The sequence below is a fragment of the Ceratotherium simum genome, chromosome 7 (genome assembly GCF_057802395.1).
Source record: "Ceratotherium simum simum isolate JZ-2026a chromosome 7, ASM5780239v1, whole genome shotgun sequence".
NCBI classification, from domain to species: domain Eukaryota; kingdom Metazoa; phylum Chordata; class Mammalia; order Perissodactyla; family Rhinocerotidae; genus Ceratotherium; species Ceratotherium simum.
This window is the reverse complement of record NC_141906.1, coordinates 65778206-65791325: the sequence shown is the minus strand read 5'-3', so window position 1 is coordinate 65791325 and position 13120 is coordinate 65778206.

Sequence of the window (13120 nt, the reverse complement as noted above, 5' to 3'; positions counted from 1 at the left end):
AAAATGATGACATGAGGAAGGAGGGAGAAAGTGCTGCAAGAGCTCAGCTTAGGACCAGATCACTTGGACTTGGAGGAGGTGGTATTTGGGCAGGACCTAAAAATGCATGAGGTAATGCTAGGCGAAGATGTGGGTTACGGTGTCGTGGCTAAAGGGAGCAGCAGTAGCAAAAGTATAAACATGAGGAAGTGAAGGCAGGCTTGGGGAACGGTTAGGAATTGCCTTCTGCTGGAGTGCGGGTTATGGCAAGTGGGACGAGCAGTTGGGCTGGACAGTGAGGGTGCGGCTGGCTCGCGGAGGGTCAGGAAGGCCAGGCTAAGGAGTTTGTGTATCAAAGGCTAGTTTTTAGGGCTGCTGTATATGGCTGGGCAGATGGTACCCTGACCAAAGCGCCCAGCCAGGGGGACGAGTGGAGGCTGAATCTGCCCCTCCCTCCTCTCCATCAAGCCATGCATACTTCATCAGTGGGAGGACATCTTTCTAATTTATGTAATGGCGCCTGAGCCCTGTCAGCTTTGGCGCCAGTTTGTCCCTTTACCAGACTTGTTGACCACTGGCACCCCCACAGTGTCACCGTCCCCATCCTTAGCGCCTGCAGCACTTAAAGGCTTCTCCCTTGCCCCATCCATGTGGAGAGCCTCCCCAGGAATAGGAATTCTCCCTCCCTCCTGTGACCATAAATGACAGCACTGACCCCAGCTGCTAGGGATCATTTCTATACAGGTTGGCATCCTTGATGAGCCCAGGATGTCTCAGGGTCACGGCAGGAGGAGCTGCAGGGTCACTTCCCAGAGGCCCTGGCTCATGTTTGTTCAGGTACAAGTGCCCAATGCCAGTATCTGCCATGACCCCAACATCAGCCCCCCCAGTGAGGCCAAACAGAAAAATGGCGCCTCAGCTGTCATCTCCCGAGGAGTTCGGCTCTCTCAAATTGAGTTACTCACTGCTCCTAACTTTGCCGTCATCATTTCCTTCTGCAGCCTATTAAAACTCTATCCCTGACTAATGTAGCTGAACATGCTGCTCCCACTCTGTTCTTCTGCCAGCAGCATCTGTACAAAAAAATCAGCTTTGTCAGGCAGGCTCCTCTTTCCCTCTGACTCCCTCTCCTCTCCCCTCCAAGAGTCCACCCAGTAATTGACCTCCCCAAATATTCCAGAAAACTCCCTGTGCCCTTGAGCCGTCCTCAGTCTGGATTCCGGGACTGTGGGGCAGGCTGCCTGTCTCTCGGCCTGGCAGGCGGCAAGGTCCTCACCCAGCTGCCATCTCCACCAGCCCATATGGGCAAACAATATGCTTCCTATAGAAGCCCTCGTAGGTTCCCTCCAGCACAGCACACCCGATTTCCAGCCCTGCCCGACAGTGTTTACGTGGGAGATAGGAACAAATCAGACAGTTTGTTGACACGTTCAACACATGTGGCTTGGCACTGGCTCAGGTTGAATGTGTTGGGTCTTTGTTAACTATGTTTTCAGTTTTCCAGCCTTGACTTCACGCCTGCACATGACACACACACACACACATACACACGTCCCCACACACACACGCACATGCACACGCTGATATTATAAGGCCATATAAACACAGAGCCACAAAATTTCCAAGCAAGCCTTCTCTGTAGATGCTGCCTCTTCCTTCTTTTGCCTGTTTTCTTTGATTTCCATGGAATTCTGTGCTAGGGAAGTTGGGGAATGTTGGCCACAGACCCTGGGAGAAAAGCTAAGAGGTATGTCAGGCATGACCCACGTTGGCTGGGATGGAGGCATTTTGCAAATGTCAGAGACTAGAGGGCATGAAAATACTGATTCCATTTGAAGAGTATTTTTCTGTTCTTTTTTTTTTTTTTTAAATATGTCTCATCTAAAGATAGAGGCTGACTAATGTCCACAGCAGGAAATAAGAACAAGCGAATTTGTCGATTAGAATCCTGTTTGTGCTTCTGTTGCCCGGTCAATCATTTCACTAATTAGTTAATTCATTCATTCATTGATTTAGTCACTTATTCATTCATTTGACGTCAATTTATTTTTAAAAAATAACACTTTTTTGTGATTATAATAGCAATGCATATTCATTGCAGAAATTTGGAAAATCCATTAAAGTACAAAGAAGGAAATGAAAATCACCTTCTTTCCTCTCTACCCAAAGCTAATGACTGTTTAGTATTTTGGTGTATTTTCTTTCATAAAGATATCCTGGACGTGGCTGGGGCCCGCAGCACCCTGGCTTCTTGCCCTTGAACAAGAGTCAGCACTTGGACACCTCTCCTCGAGGTAAATCTACCTTCACAAAGTGGAAGAGAAAAATGAAGATTTTGCCAGTTTTCAGGGGAGGATACAATGCATACCGCACAGCAAAATTTAATAAAATTCTCCATTAGACATCTGAGTTCTTTGCCAGGCCCCTAATTCCCTTCAACTGCCGACTGCCTTAACTCCTTGCCTGTCGTTAGTCCTGCCACAGAGAGCCTGTCTTGTCTCCAGCTGCAGCCTCTCTGCTATCCACATCCACACATGTATTTCTCCTCTCGGTAAACAAAAGATCTCCATCTTTACAAGCCAGAAGGGGCTTGCAAGAAACATGTGTTTTTTCCTTGCAACAGATAATTTTTTTTGTCTCATTCAGAAATATATGTACATGTGTGTATATATGTGTGCACACATATATGCATTTTATTAAAATGAGATTTTATTGTACCTACTAGTTTTTCAACTGCTTTTTCTCCCACATAATGTTTTATTTTCCCTTACAATTAAACGTTCTTTGAAAATATGGTTTTTCATAGTTCTATAGCATTTCATTGTATGATACACTATAATGTATCTGACTTGGGATTTTAGGGTCAAATTGAATGAGCATTTTGAAATTTGATATAACTTGCCCTCCAGGAAAGTGTTAGCATGAAACTAACACTTTTTATTGAGCACTGACTGGGTACCAGGCACTATGTTAGCCGCTGGAAATTCAAAAATATATAAGACATGTGCTCTGTTCTTCGGGAGTTTGTAGTTGAACATTTGCTTTAACTAAGTAGTGGGCTTCTGCTTCTGCTCTAAAATGTGTATTTGAATTTGCACTTAATGATATGATTGAGAAACTGCTGGATCTGACCCTAAATTTATTTTTAAATATGTCTATCACATCCAAAGAAAACCTTCTAATTCTTGAAGCCAACCAAAAACTTCTATATACAATTATTTACCAGTTTATAAAACATGTAGGCATATTAAATACTTCTAATTTTACCCCCAAATTATGTGTTTTGAAGAAAAGGGTAAATACTTCTTATTTATGGATTGAAATTTATTTTACGTTGGTCTTGAAGAGGAAATCTCTTCTTTGTTCATATAGATGTTATATACTAAAATCTTACAGGAAATGTACATTCTGGTCTTTCAGGATTAGTCGGCCAATAGGATATGAAATTTGTATCTTTGCTAGGATATTTTCTGCTGCTCATTCTGTTACTAGCATCAGCTATATTCTTGTCTTTAAGTGCATTTTCTGTTTAGATCATATGTAAGTATTTCTTAGCTTTCTTACAGTGATGAAAATAATGTAAGCAATGAACTTGAATTATATATGTCACGTTAGGTTGTATTTTTTTTTTTTTTGTGAGGAAGACTAGCCCTGAGCTAACATCCGATGCCAATCCTTCCCTTTTTTCTCGAGGAAGATTGGTCCTGAGCTAACATCCGTGCCCACCTTCCTCTACTTTATATGGGACGCTGACACAGCATGGCTTGACAAGCGGTGCGTCGCTGCACGCCCGAGATCTGAACCTGCGAACCCCGGGCCGCCAAAGTGGAGCGTGTGCACTTAATCGCTTGCACCACTGGGCTGGCCCCGGGGTTGTATTTTTATCACCAAATACTTGCAGAGATTTCACATCCTTGACTCAGTGATGCCAGTCCTCACCATGTGATCGACTATGGTCAATGAAATGCGAGCATTAGCGACATTAGCTACTATCAAACATAAGCTGTAAGAGCCATCACTTGGTTCTGCCATCTCTTTCACCCCTCTGCCTCCAAACCAACATGTCCCTGATAGGAGCTGCTGCTTCATCCTGGGTCAGGGAATAAAGATGAACCCAAAACCCACATAAGTGAAAAGTAAACCTCTGGTGTGGAAGCCACTAAGATTTTGGGATCATTTGCTACCACAGCATAATGTAGCTTAAGATGACTGTCATATATGCTAAGAAGGAGATGTAATGATATGACAGGATCCTTGTTCTGTCCTTAATTCAATCCATTAATTTGCATCTGCATCGTCTGGCTTTCTGGTCATAATATTGGCACATTGGACTGAGTAGAATTTTTGGATTATCTTTTTAGAGGGTGAGGGAGGGAAATGTGTTTTACATACCAGGAGATTAACTATTTTGTTACAAGTACTGAGACTGTGTTTTGCATGGATAGTCAAAATTTCCAGCTCTTCTCTCCATCATCAGGTGATTACCTGAGTTGATGTCAAACTAAAATGCAAGGATAAATTTCAATTTCAATTCAATCAACCACACACAAAAATAAAAATCTACCAGATCCCTACCTTGTGCCACGCCCATCCCATCTATTTGTCAGCTCTTTGTGAATTCTTCCACAAACACCCCAGGCAGGCTTGGTTGTGCTTATCTTTGCATTTCCATACCATTTGAGCATGCCTCTCACAGAAGAAATTATATTATAATTCTGAGTTTATATTCTACTGGATGGCTCATCCTTTGAGAGCAAGGACTGTGTCTTATCCAATGCTTCATGCATGTTAAAGATTCATTCATTTTCCTAACCATTCATTCACTCAACCCATATTTATTGAGCAATTACTATGTGCCAGACAATGTTCTCACTGCTGGGAATCCAGTGGTTAACAAAACAGACACTGTCCCTGCCCTTATGGAGGAGACAGGCAACAAACAAACAAGGAAAAAATATCCAGAAAGTGGTTAAATGCTATAAAGGAAAGGTACAGGGTGAAGTAATAAAAAATAACGGTGGGTTAGCAGATAGAAACCTAGCTAAGAGTGTTAGCAAGGCTTCTATGAGGAGGTAAAATTCATGCTGAGACAAGAAGGTCGAGAAGGAGCAACCTCAGGAAAAGTATCACAGCCAGAAGAGAAAGGAAACACAAAGTCTCCAGGGCTGGAAAGAGCTTGGCTTGTTCCTTATTTGAGGAACTTAAAGACATCAAGTTATTAAAGATAGACCTGAGGAGGAGCAGAATGAAGGGCCTTCAAAGAGACAAGTGTTTATGGGATGTGATAAAGAATATGGAGTTTGTTCTAAGAGAAGTTGGGAGGCCACTGATGGGGTTTAAGTAGGAGAATGACATGATCTTGTTTATGTTTTTAAAACAGTTTTCTTCTTCAGGGTGTGGATGAGTTTGAGGGAAGCAAGAACAGAGCAAAAGACCTCTGGGGGGCTACCGGAATCGTCCACGGGAAAGGTGATTATAGGCTAGCACGGGAGTGGCAGTGAAAGTGGGGAGAAAAGGATGGATTTTGGATATATTTCAGAAAGAGAAATCATGAAAGTTGCTAATAGGTTGAATTTCCTGGGTGAGAGAGACGGAGGAATCAAGGTGATGTCCACGTTTTGGGGTTAAGTAAATGCGTTGTTGGAGGTGCTATTTACTAACATGAGTTTGAATGGAAAAGGGATGGTCTTGTGGTGGAGGAAGGCAAGATTTCTATTTTGGATATTTTAAGTTTGAGGTGCCTGTGAAATAAATAGGAGAAGGAGATGTTGAGCAGGCAGTAGGATATATGAGTCTGTAGCTGAGAGGAGAGCTTGGGGCTGAGATATAAATTTTGGAGTCATCAGCATATAGATGTTATTTAAAGCCATGGGAATGAACGAGATTACCTGGAGAGAAAGGCCCAATAAATGTTTACTGAGTGAATCAGTGGATGCCAGGGGAGGGCTGGAGGGTGGGTGATCCCCTAACTGAACGTGGTGATACCAGAGAAAGAGTGGGCTTGGCAGTGGGGATGGAGGGGATGATGAGCGTGGTTTGGATTTGTGATTTGGAGGTGCCTGCTCCTCATTCAGTCAGAGATCTCCAGGAGGTGCTCACAAATGGGTGTGAGCTTTTGGGAGAACTATAGCTAAAGAGAAACATGTAGGCCTCATCGGCCTCTTGGGAGGATGAACTGTTGGAAGGGAGAAGATGGCTGGAAAGACCACGCGGAGTGAGAAGAGAGGAGAGTTGCTGACGAGAATGCAGCCTCCACACGTTCAAGGTGGGTAGAAGAGGAGAAGGGACTCTTCAAGAAGGAACGGTCAGAGATGTGGTGGAAGAGTGGCGATGATAGCATTGGGTAGACCAAGGTCAAAAAGAGGTCATTGTCAACAGTGTCAATTGCTACAGACAACGGAGATAAGATTATAGCATTTGGCAAATTAAAGCTGACTCTTCAGAGAGCAGTCTTAGAGTAGTGGTGGTAGCAACTTATTGAAAATTGCGTGAGAGGTGGGCACAAGGAGAGGACGGCTTACTCTCTCAAGAGGCTTACTAGAGATGAGAAAAGATAATTCGAGGGGCAGGTGGGCTGAGAAAAGATGTCTTTTAGTATGAAGGAGAAAAGAGGCTACTAACATTTATTAATTGAGGATAGTATAGTAGGGAGAACATAACTGCTGCATTAACAGCTGGCACCAGACTTCCTCCTAGGGAGAGGACTAACTTTGTTTAGGAAAATACTTCAACAGGATGTTTGGGATGTGAAAGATGAGACTCCAAGCACGGTATGGGAAGACACAGCAAAATAAGGAAATAACCAAACTGCTCCGTGTAAGAAACGAGCAGGACTTTGGGGACTGGGATGAGCGGAAAGAGAAAACGGAGAAGACGATGAAAGGGAAAAGGAGGGAGTGGAGAGGCAAGGTGGCAGGAGGCTGGAACGTGCAGAGAGCCGGCCAGTGAGCAAATCCTGGGTAAGGGAGAGGGTTGAAGCACTTTTAAAAATAGGAGAGTGATATCGTTATCAGCTAAGATTGTTTGGTGTACCGCAATGAAAACTCTCTTTGTTCCGTCCCATTTCAGGAAAAGCCTGCTGCGCCCACAGTCTCGTAACAAGAGTATTTGAGGGGAATGAAGGATCAGGGTGGTGTCCAATGTAGTTTTTGGGAAGTGGAAAGGGGATAATTACTTATCTTTAGATAATAAAATGAGTCCCAAACTGAGTGAATTCAGAGATAACCAGGAGAAGTGCAAATGCCTCCTCCAAGAACTTTTGGAAAGACTGGATTTTCTCCTACAGGAGGGGTTGGGGGTGCAGGCCAATTTCCTTTGAACCTCAGAGGACAAGGCTAGCTCCAGTTGACATCAGAGTTTATGCAGACTCTGGGCAAGACGTGGTATGCCAAAGACTTGAATAGTTGTCGTCTTATTTATTTGTCAGAATGTCACTGAAAGGTAAATATTAGAGCCTTAGCTCCTATTTTCAAAGGAGCAAAGTGTGACTCAGAGAGGTTAAGTAAATTGTCCAAAATCACACAGCTTGTATTAGTGAAGGAATGATTCAAATTCAGATTTCTTTGGCTCTGATGCTCTTTTTATTTCACCCAACTGACCCTACTTGTGGACTGGGCTGAGGGAAGGGGGTAGAAAAAATTGAAACATTAATAGATTGAACAAAAGGAGTTGGGGGTGGAAGAAAAGAAGAAAGATATGAGAGTGGGAGGAGGTATTTGATGAAGAGTGGTGATTTCCCCATCCCTTCTCTACCCCTACCTTCCTTCCATCTGCTTGGGAGATTCTGAGACTCGCACCATGCTGCTGGGCAAAAAATTAGAGACCTCTCCCTCCCCTGTTTAACTTGGGATGCCTAGCCCCTTTATAGAGTCGTTACCTTCTATTTGGCTGAGCAGATATGAGCAATGTTAATTCTATAATTGGGCCTACCACCCTGGGTGCTTGATAAGTGTTAGGTGCCAAACAATGTTGTTCTAACTGAAATAGCCTCTCCTCAAAGCTATCGGTGCCCATGTGTAGGCCCTTAGGCCTTTACATGCTTCAAATAAGCTGAAACTGCGCACTTAGTATTTCACAGCAGGAACCCGGGCTCCCTCAGTGCTTTGTTTTTGCCGAGGATTACTCTAGGTTATGCTCTGGCTTATTTATGCTAAATGATGATTCCCCCATGCCCAGGCATGAAAACAGGCCCCCGACTCATAAATCTGCTGCTTCCGGGTCTTCGCGATGGTTTTCAAGCCCTTGGTGATCATCAATGTGATGTCTGCCTTGTTTGTAAGTGTCTGGGATATGGCAACACGGTGTGCGGGACAGAACTCGGAGCTGTAAGTTGGAAAATGTGATGGGCAGTCCAGATTTCCACCAAAGAGCCAGTGAAGGCATTCACTTGCCCTGGACCTCAGTTTTCTCATACACAGAGTGAGGGGTTTGGGCTGGATCAGGGAAGGCCAATGTGCCACCTTCCACTCCTGAGCACATGGCAGACATGGCTAATTGATCTGCTTCAGAGCCATTCTCATCGCAGAGCTCTAGGCAGCCATTATTAGTAGATTGGATTTAACTTCATGGGATGACTTTGCTTTTACCATTCGGGGAAGAAATGACCTGCCCTGATGGTAGGGGTTGATTCCCTGCCTCAAGGAAGGGCTGCATCTAACCTGTCCCAGACACCTAGGAATCCGTCCTGATCCTATTTTATCCAGGATCCTATCATCTTTTTTAATAGCCTTTATGGGCCTTCCTATTGGAAATTATTTTGGGTTTAATCTTAAATTCTCCTGTTAAAGTGTTAGCCTGTGTCTCCATTTTCTTTCTTAGTGGGATGGAAGAATATTAGATTTTATAATTCAAGATAGGAAATGACCTTGGAGATCACCAACTGGCTATTCTTAACAATAGCCAGAATTTATTGAGGGCTGACTATGTGCCAGTCACTGTGCTGCATGTCTTAGCTCCGTTAATACCCGCAACAGATATGGCCATGGCTGGGTCACTGGTGACCTTGGTGTTGATGTACCTAATGGTCTCCATCATACACTCTACTCTGCTGGCAGACTCCCACAGTGAGTCTACTGTCTTTGCCCCTATACCTGAATTGCTGAGAAGTCCAAGAGGAAATCTTCTAGCCTAGTCACAACCTGCGCTCTGTAGCAAAGCTTGCCAGTGATTTTTTCATTGTGCAGCTCTCACTCTGCCGCCTCCCCACCAATCCTCCCCGTCTCTCTTCTCAAGCTTCCTTCCTCTCTTCTTCTTTCACACTCTAAGCAGACTTTTTATCCATTACTTCATTTGGGTCCTCTCCATTTGGACTTACGCTCCTCTTCTCCAGTCCATTCTATCAGAGGAAGAGTCCTTCCTCCTGTTCAAGGCCCACTTTCCACTATCTCTTGATCTCATCCTCTTCCATCAACCTGGGACCTCATTCCTTTGTTGTTTTTTCTCTCTTCTTCATTGCAACTTCTTTCTACTTGTTCCTTCTCTTCATCCTTTAAAGAGGCTCAGACTTCTCCAATCCTCAACAACTCTCCCTTGATCCCAGGTCCTTTGTATTGTTCATTTCCTACCTAGACAAGTTACTTGGAAGATTAATCTACTTTACCTGTTTTCATACCCCTCACTCACTCCATTCATTGGGACCTGGCTTATATCCCCCCCTTCCCCTACCCCATGATCTCCCTGAACTGTTCTGTCAAAGGTCACTGAGGGACTACATATTATTAAACCAGGGGACATTTTTGAGTCCTTCTTTTTCTGGACTTCTGTCTATCATTAGATATAATCACCACTCTTTTCTTGAAACTCTCTGTTCCCTTATTTTTCATGGTTCCATTTTTTTCTGGATTTTCATCCTACATCTTAGACATTTTTTGGACAAATTTGCAGCTCCTCTTTTCTATCTGCCCTTTAAATTAGGTGTTCTCTAGGCCTGCTTCTCTTCCCACACAGCCTGCCCTCCCCGGGTAATTTCATCACCTCTCGCGTTTTTAACTACCAATTTTACGTGGATGATATCTCCAGCTCTAACCTCTTAGCAAAGCTTCGGTTCATCCATCCAAATGACTTCTGCTCATCTCCATTTGGATGTCCCACAGCACCTCAGAGTCAGCTTGAGGGAGCACCTCTCACTCTCTTCATGTCTCCCTTCACCTGCTGCCCGACCCCTGCCTCCCCTGCATCCTGTATTTTCTAGATGGTTAATGGCACTTCCACACACTCTGGCCATAAATCTAAGAATCCTACATTCCTTTTTCTCATGTACCCTTCACTTTCAAACAGTTGCTGATACTGTTCAAGTTTTTGTCTCAAACATTTCTCAAATTTGACCCTTCCTTCTCAACCCCAATCCCCAGTTTAGGCACTCATATTCTCTCACCTGGAATTTGCAACACTCCTCACTAGTCACCTGGCCTCCAGCGATGCCACCTTCCAATCCCTTTCCACTCGGCAGCCAGACTGGCCTTTAAAACATAAATCTGACCATGTCCCTTTCGTACTTAAATCCTTCAATTCCTATGATTGCTCATAGGATAAAGAACAATTGTCTTACTGTGGCTGGCAGGAGAGCACAGAGGCTAAGAGGCTGGAGGCTGGAGCCCAACTCACTTCCTGGGTTTAAATTCCATCTTCATTACCTGTGACTTTGGGAAAATTCCTTAATCTAAGTGTGACTTCGTTATATTTTGTGTAAAATGGGGAGAATTTAGACTTATTGTTGAGATTAAATGCAATAATCCATACAAAATGCTTTATACTATGCCAGATATTTATGGTAGTAGGGCCATTACTATGACTTCTACTACTGTTATTATTATATCTTTGTTCATGTACTTACTTCTCTAGAACCATCCCCCACCGCTAGCCCCGTACCTATCCTCTACCCCACATTTCCTCTCTCTCTCTCTCTCTCTCTCTCTCTCTCTCTCTCACTCACTCTCTCTCACACACACACACACACACACATGCGCACAACCAACTAACTCAGAGCTTAGCCCTCACCCACCCCAGAAGCTGCTTCAAACCTTAAAACTGTCTGAGAAGCCCCCTCTGTGCATTCTCATCGCACCCTGTGCTTAGCTCTGTTATAGCGTTATCATTCAGTAACTCGTCAGAATATTTATGTCACCCATTGAACTGTGAATAACCAGAGGAAAGAGACTAGCACAGTTCCTGGTATAGGGATGCTACCCAATAAGTGTTGTCAAATAAATAGATAAATAAATGCATTGCAGAATGTGTCTATACTTCCTCAATGTTGAGAAAACTCATTTTTTTCTCTGTGTTCACTCTTGATGTGGGACTCTGTCTCCATCACCCTCCCCCAGGCCTCAATTCTGGATAAACAATTGCCAATGGCATCTTTTTTGTCACAGCTGGAGGATGAAAAGTGGCAGCCAAGGATACTCTTCTTTATCTAAAACCCTGAAGTCCACCATAGCCTCTTAGATGTGAGCGTAAGCAAACCTCAAAGTTTTCCCATGCATGAGGGGTCCTGATAACTCTGAGGACAAGTTGGATACTGATGGGTTAACTACTACTCCAAAGAAGAACAGGCTCAAGGGTAGAGGAAAAAAACATAAATAGCCCTTTGAAATGTTTTCTAATTTGCTACCAATAATTGAAAAATATTAACCTATCCCTGCCACTCCAGCCCATCCTCTTCTCTCTTCATTAAATGTACAAGGCCAGCATCCAAATAAGAACTGGTCTTTGGTTTTACAAGGGTAGATTCAGAGGCTGAGAAGAGCTAATCGTTTTCGATTAGTTAGTTTCAGACTTCACTGAGTTTTGTTTGGTCTAGATTATCTGAATCTTTATTAAGGGAGCTGGAATTGGCAGCAACTACAGGAGCAGTAACATTTGTGCCTGAGTACATTTATACAGCGTAGCCCCACGTGCATGTAGATGTGTTCATGGATGCATGTGCTCGTGTGTGCTCCATTGTGCCTCTGGCTGGGGGAGGCAGCACGGGGATGTGATGTGTGCCTGCGTGGGAGAGAGAGATGAAGTTTTTCAAGGTGTGGCTTCTCCCAGAAGACCAGGGGCAGCTTCTCAGTCTCTACTCTTCTCTCCTAGCCCAGCCCCTGCGAGGCTTGCCTGCCTGGAGGTAATTTTATTTAATCTTGGCAATCTTCAGCGATAGACTTAAGTAAACAAGGATCAAGCCACTCACAACCTTAATTAGGCTACACATAAATAATGGATTGCCGGATTAGCTGAGAACATACAGGAGGGATGTGAGAGCAATAAAACCAACTTTCCTTAAGTGGTCCCTTCCTTCAAGGAGCTCCAGTTTCTCCAGGCAGATGTCTGTGTCAGGTGACAGGGAGACATTCCAGCAGTGTATTTCTCATTCATTTATTCCTTCATTTGTTTATTCATACATTCCACAAATTCTTACTAAGCCCTTCTGAAAACAAGACATGTTGCTAGGTGTTATGGGGGAAAGCAAAAGTGAAACCGAGAAGAACTCCTTCTCAATTGTTCACAGTTATGAGATGGGCTTACAGCTACAAGTGAAAATTGACAAAAGGGTTTCCCAGTAGAGCATGGTGGTAGATTGCCTTTTCCAAGGATGATCACAACAAAATCTCCCATTCCACATGCCCTCCTTACGGTGTGACCTTGACACTTCTCCCATCCAGTGGTGGAGACTATGAACCTGGGCAGAACTTTGTGGCTGCCTTCACCAACAGAGTGCAGTGGAAGTGATGCTATGGGACTTCCGAGGCTAGGTAAAAAGGCCATGAACCTTGTTTCCTCGGGTTGCTTGCTCTTGGAACCCAACCACCATGTTGTGAGGAAGCCCAAACCAGCCTAGGCCACATGGCTCCAGTCCACAGCTCAGCTGAGGTCCAGATTGACAGCCAGCATCATCCACCAAACATAGGAGTGAATTCTTATGTAATCACCTCCAGGTGATTCCTGCCCTAGCTGTTGAGTCACTCCAGCCTTTGAGTCTTCCTAGTTGAAGTCCCAGACATTGTAAAGTGGAGACAAGCCATCCCTACTATGCCCTTCTAGATTCCTAACTCTCATAATCTGTGAGCTTAATAAAATGGTTGAAGTTGCTATGTTAGGGGATCAGTTGTTACACAGCAACAGTGACTGCAATAAGCACTGTGGGAGAAATCTTAAGAGTCTG